This window comes from Ailuropoda melanoleuca, chromosome 5, assembly GCF_002007445.2.
Source record: "Ailuropoda melanoleuca isolate Jingjing chromosome 5, ASM200744v2, whole genome shotgun sequence".
Lineage (NCBI taxonomy): Eukaryota > Metazoa > Chordata > Mammalia > Carnivora > Ursidae > Ailuropoda > Ailuropoda melanoleuca.
Genome location: NC_048222.1, coordinates 1,815,507 through 1,821,843, shown reverse-complemented (window position 1 = coordinate 1,821,843; position 6,337 = coordinate 1,815,507). Strand labels below are relative to the sequence as shown.

The window sequence follows — 6,337 nt, the reverse complement described above, 5'->3', positions numbered from 1 at the left end:
CCGGGGGCGCCTGCGCTCCAGGCCCTCGGCGGTTCGGGGCGGAGCGGGCCGGGAACCGGGGAGCGCGCGGGAGCCTGCGGGGTCCTGGGCTGAAGGGAGGCCTCCCCTGCCACTTTGTCTAAGAAGAAACAACGTTGATTATATCACGGTGTCCGACTCCTGTGCTCTTTCCTCAAAGCAATTAAAAGAGGACTCGAGCCAGAAGTAGCGTCACGGGGACGAACGCCGACCCTGAGAAAAACACCCCGAAGGATCCGGGAGAAATGGAGGATCCCGAAGCGCAGCGGAAGCGCTCGGTCAGCGAAGATGTGGCCGGCGAGACGGAGGAAATGCTTTACCCGGGGTGGTGGCGGCCTCGTGCAGGTGGAGGCAGGTGCCGCAGAGGCCACGGCTGCGCTGGCATCAGGGTCCCCAGTACCGTCTCTGGGCTGGAATGAACGAACAGTAATCACTTCTGTTTGGGTTGGAGCAGACATTCCCTTCAGAGTGAAATATCAATGGAGATCTGTTTTCCCTGCTCAGTTGTTCAGTGAACACAAGTTTTTTAAAAAAGCCCTCAGCGAAGAGGAAGGATGAATACTGAGAAAATAAAGGAATAAAGCCTGGGTAATGCAGCCAGGGAATTCGATTGTGAGCCAGGGATGGGGATGGGGAGCGGTGAGAACATCATCGGGGTTTTACCAGGCACGCCTTCAGGGTTAACCAATCATGTTTCTAATTCTGGAATTCTCCAGGGGAGCGGCAGTTTATTTTACATTAATGTTTTTTTTAAAGATTTTTATTTATTTATTTAGGGTGCAAGTAGGGGAAGGGGCAGAGGGAGACAGAGCACCTCAAGCAGACTTTCACTGAGAGGGGAAGGCCACCGGGGATTTGATCTACGGACCCTGAGATCATGACCTGAGCCAGAATCAAGAGTGGGTCTCTTAAGGTACGGAGCCATCCAGATGCCCCATAGTTTGGTATTTGTTTTTAATGAAAACGATGTAAGGCCAAAATACTCTATCCAGAGTCGTCTTAATATTTGAAATAATTTTTAAGTTGTATATGTGGTATGTTCCAGACCCTGTTCTAAACACTTTACATGTGTTATCTCATTACCTTGTAAGAAAAATTCTGATATGCATTATTATGTTTCTCTAAGGAGGGAACTGGTGTGCACAGAGATTAAGTGACTTGCTCAAGGTCACACATGTAGTAACTGGTGAAGCTGAAAGATGAACAGCCGGGTACCAGAGCCTGTGCTTGCAACCACTCCTTGTACAGCTACCTCGATAGTGGTGAGTGTACCGGGGGAAAGTACTGGAATAAAAGTCAAGCAAATGGTTTTGATCCCCGCACTGCACGTAAGAAGGTCTCAATACGTGGTGAACTCTTCAGTGTTTTCTTTCAAGACACACTGGCGCAATCAGAGTGCTCATTGTATTTATTGCTTCATTCACTCAAATAATGTTTATGGAGCACTACCAATTTGTGTGACTCTATATTAGATTTGAGGAATTTAAAGACAGGTGAGACTCAGTCCCATTCCTTTAATGGCTCACACCCTAGCATGGAGACAGCAGGTGTCATGAGTGGCGTTGTAGAGGTAAAAGTTACATGACATAGTCTGGGAGCATAGAGAAGGAGTACTTAGGTAAGAATCTGTTTGAGAAAACTTCAGAGAAGACTCTGGAGGGTATGAAATATGAGGTGAAGCTTAAAAGAATAGAAGCAATGAGTTGAAGATGGGACTGGAGTGGAAGATGAGAAAAAGGAGATAGTTGAATGTGATTTCAGTTAATGGACTTGTAGGAAACGGAAAACATTCGTAAGACACCTGAATTATCTCCAAACTGAAAATCTTTAGAAAGATGATTTTATTTTTATTATTTGTGTAGAAAGATGATTTTATTTTAAAATATAGAGAGAAGCAAAACAGGAAACCTAAAGATAAGGATAAAGAATAAGAAGGAGCAACCAGCAAATTATGAGGAAAATGAACAAACAAAAATGGGTCAGGGCAACCAAGAGAGGAGAGTTTCAAATAAAAGACTGATGACAGCAGTGTCATTCATTATAGAGATTAGTTGAGAATTCCAATGTTCTAGGCATGTTATAAGCTCCTTCTGTGTACTAATTCAATCATCCAAGAACCCTTTGCTATTTAATCCTCACAACAACCCATCTTATGAATGAGGGGAATGAAGTACAAGGAAGCCTACAGCTTCAGGGTGCAAGAGATTTTATTAAGTTGCTAAAGGAAAAATGCCAATGGAGAGGATGAAGATTCAGAAAAGGGGTATCTGAGGCCACTTGGGAGATAGGAGAGGCTGGGTTCTAAAATGCTGGGGAGAATCGATCCTTTAACCAGAGAAGCAATCTGAGATCAGAGGAAGGAAACTACATCTGCGTTGCTTGGGTCTTGTTCAGAAACCCTTTTAGGGTTTGAAGGAATCCCAACTAGCCACAGGTACCATATTCATCAGGCTTCCAGTTTGTTCTATTAGTCACCAAAACCCTGATTCAGTGGAGTTATATTCTCTCAAAAGTATTTCTTGTTTGGTCTACTCCAAAGATAACAACCAACAGCATATTTTTAAAAATCACCATGTTGATGGTCCAGCAATTCCAAGAGGACAGCATTGCTGTTCTTCATCTCTTGATTTCCTAGAGCAGCTCGGATTTTCTCACTGAAGGACTCCCAAGCAAGAGGAAAATGAACACGTGCCTCAAAGTGCCTTGTCATAGGTGCCAAATTTGAGGGTCTCATTTTATCTTGTTGTTGTTGTTAAGCCACAGTAATTGCTGCACTGTTAAAAATATTTATTTTCCTAATAGGTCACACAAAAGCTGGGAAGAGAAAGACGGATGTCAACTAGTCTGCGTCCAAATCTGGGCTGAGGAGGAAGAAATGAGCAGCTGGAACAAACCACAGAGGTCAAGATGGCCACCAGCCCGTGGAACCAGCTGCCTGGGCCCATATTCACGAGCCACGTTCACGAGCAGCACTGAAGGGCATCAAGGGCAGCAGAGCTGCCGGCCCCAATCACTGCAACTTGAGGAAAGAAGCAGGAGCTCACTCAGACATGGTCTTGATGCGTTTGGGCTCTTTCGTGGCCTTCTCCCAGTTCGTGCCCTAGAATCCCTCAGCAACCGCACTCCACACAGTGCCCTCCTCCAGGCAGTGTGGGGCCATTCCAGAGCCCCCAGGGTGTGCGCGGGGCATGGAAAAGCTTTGAATGACACCGCTCTACAGAAGGTGATGGGAGAAAAACTCTAAAGACCTCATACACAAGGGAAGCCATTTTTAATTTCTTTCTAAGTTAGTGTAATGGTGCATAAACTTTTGTTGAACCAAAAGCCTAATGCATGGCCCACGACGCATACATTGTACATCTGCTTTGTAAAGGAGTGGCCTGAAGGAAAACCAGCTTGTCCTCGAGACCGAGGTCAGTGCTCCTACTCCTGGCATTCCTTTGCAGTAAAACTCATTCCTGCCTGTGTGCCCATCTATCGTCCTTTGAGCTCTCACAAGATGCAAAAAAGTATAGGACCCTGTAAAAACTGTTCCTTCTCCAGAACATTTTCTGCCCTGTGAAGAGCCTGTTTCCCCGGCGGCTGGCCTAAGCTGGGCTCAAATAAAACTCTTTCTTTTAGAGATTCTGACCGGTCTGTTCCCTTGGCTGGATGGCGTGCCAGGCCCCGCGTGCTCTGAATGCACGTGTGCTTACGCTCTCGGCGCCCCAGGCTTGAGACGCCTGAGCGAGGAGCGTCTGTCCTGCGGCTTCTTGCAGATCCTGCAGTGGCGACCAGAGAGGCGCGAGTCTGCCGCGCTGCGAATGTCCCAGTGTCCTGCTCCGCACCGGTCGCGTCCTGTGTGGCTCACCGACCCCGTATTCCGTGGTGTCCAGCAGCGGCTCCTGCAGAGTCTCCCGCTGGTCACCAGGGGAAGGGAGCAGCTGCGCAGGGCCACCTCTTGGGCCCAGCGACCGCCGCCTCTGCCGGTGCTTGTTCCCCGTTCTGTGGGTGCCTCGCTGACCCCAGCTCCCCCTGCCCCCGGCTGGCCCGTGGAGTGCTGTTTGTGGCCGGTGTGCAGGCCCGGCGGCCCCGGCAGCTTCCGCCATGTGGCTTGGCCGCCCCGCCGCTCCTTGCCGGGAGCATTAATTCAGGGGTCTCATTCTATCTTTAAAAGTCATGCAGTTTGCATCCTACCCTCCAGTCTACTTGGGCGCTGGAAATAGAAAATAAGAAAAGATTTGTTCCTTATCCTTTAGAAATGATAGTTAAAAATAAAATAGATATACGCCGAGTTCAGAGGTGGCAAATCTATGGGGCATATTACAGGTCTCACCGCCGTAGTCCAGGCAGGTAACACCCATCACCTGTGACCTTCTTTTCCAAGCAACGAAAAGTTAGGCTTGGTTCCTCCTCAACACGGTACCCACTGCCTGTCAGTCAGAATGGGCTTTGATTTGGGTAAATCCCTGTGCATAAGAGAAAGTTTAATTCGAAAAGATATGTATTAGAGGAATGATCGTGCGAAGGGCAGTAAGAACATTGGAGGAAGAGGGTGTTTCTGCCCGGGGGGATCGGAGGAAGCTTTACAAACAGAGGTAAGCAGTCTGTGGCTGTGGTGATGGCTTTGCTCCACAAAGTCTCCGGGGACCTGGGTTCCTTCCAGTTCATTTTCTATCATCCCTTATCTGGTGGGTAGATTTCTAATCATCACATTCAGATTTCAGACAGAAAGATGGAGGAAGAGACAAGAAAAGGCAAAGGGCATTGCCAGCTCTTATTAAAGGAAATCTCCAAGAAGCCGCAGCCCAGGGAGCCCACCTGCCTCTCACTGACCAGACCTTAGTCACATAGCCACACCTACTCGCAAATTCTATTCCTACGGAAGAAGATGAATATGGACATTACCTGGGGACGGGTGTGGAGGAAGGGGAGGAGGGAGTCACGTAAATGGTGGTTTTGTCAAGGTAAGTGGTCTCTTTATTTTCAGCATGACTCTTGTATGTAGAATGCCCAACCCCTGACATGTAATATATGTATTTGTCTTCTTCCATAGGAATAGAACCCCAAATAATTAAGTAAATGGACAGTGGAATAAGAATTCCCTTGCAGCAAGGGAGGATGAAGAAACAGTGATATCCACTGAGTAAGAGGAGTAAGAGGTCAAAACAAAACAAAACAAAAGCCTAGAGAGAATCAGCTTAAGGAAGTAACCAGAAATAAAGTCGGTAGTATGCAGGGTCCCCTACACAGGGAGGGAGTGGATTATATGGGGAGGGCAGAACTTCCTTTGGGCGATCTGACGGGAAGCAACGGGAGATTTGGCCATATGTGAAGTCTCCCCTCAAAAGAGCTCAAGTGGAAGGAGCCAGCTCCAGTCTGGAGGAGAGATAGCGGAGGGCTATTGCCAAGGATGTCTTGTCTTATGCCATTAGTGGCTCCATTCCATCTTCACCAGAACACGCATCTCCCCCAAGAAGAACTCAAGGAAGCAGGTCAAGTGTCTGGCTTGGCCCTCAATTTCATGGCCATCCTCTTGCTGAGATAGACTTATATCTCCTTAGACTGGCTACCTGTCATGTTCTCGACAAGCTGACATTCAGCAGTGTCTGCGACATCTGTTTTGAAGGCAATCTTTGACTTTCTCCTGGTGCAAAGGGAAAGCAGGACCCTGTGACAACTGTAGGGAGTGGTTCCTTTATTGTAGGCTAGGTCTCCTATGCGGTGGGTGTTCCTGACCCAGATCTTCCATTGTGATAGTAGGAAGACTCTAAGAAATGCTGGCCTCCAGGTAGACTTATCTCCAGGTAAGTGCCAACAGGCCACCGGCTCAGACTGAGCTCTCACCCTTACCGAACTCCTCTCATCCCAGAACCCAAACTCCTCCATTCTCTCTACCTTCTTCATCTTCTCTGAGTCCTCCAGCATCCTGCCCCTGAGCGCACCTGTCCCTCTCTGAGTTCTCTCTCAGCTCTGCTCCCCCTCTCTTGACAGTGTGTGAATATAAGCAGGGCAGGTGGAGGGGGGATAGCATGTGAGTTTGGAGGCTAAAAGAATTGACCCCTGTCCCAAGCTGGAATTCCCATTTCCTCCTCAGAATATTTGTGGCTGATGTTTTATTGTCTTTGCCATTGCACTCTCCTTCTTATGCCTCATTTTGGTAGCATCCTTCCAGACCTTTCCTCTTTTTCCCTCAGAGTCACCTGTTTTTGCCATCTGGGAATTCACTTTGGGTAAGGAATCACCATCTGGTTGCTTTGGTTCTGAAGAGCATCTGGGTTTGGGGATTGAGATGAAGGGTTAGGGACAACCATTGTGAGTAGGGGTGAATGGTTAGAAA

The 6,337-nt window shown here is 47.9% G+C and overlaps 1 long non-coding RNA gene across 1 annotated transcript; it reads left to right on the top strand.

Annotated features, from left to right (window-relative positions):
* Window positions 1–35: 35 nt before the first annotated feature.
* LOC105234778 lies at window positions 36–3,638 on the top strand. The gene is made up of 4 exons (XR_853301.3): window positions 36–606; window positions 795–931; window positions 1,145–1,280; window positions 2,821–3,638. It is a non-coding gene; the product is annotated as an uncharacterized LOC105234778 (long non-coding RNA).
* The last annotated feature ends 2,699 nt before the right edge of the window (window positions 3,639–6,337 follow it).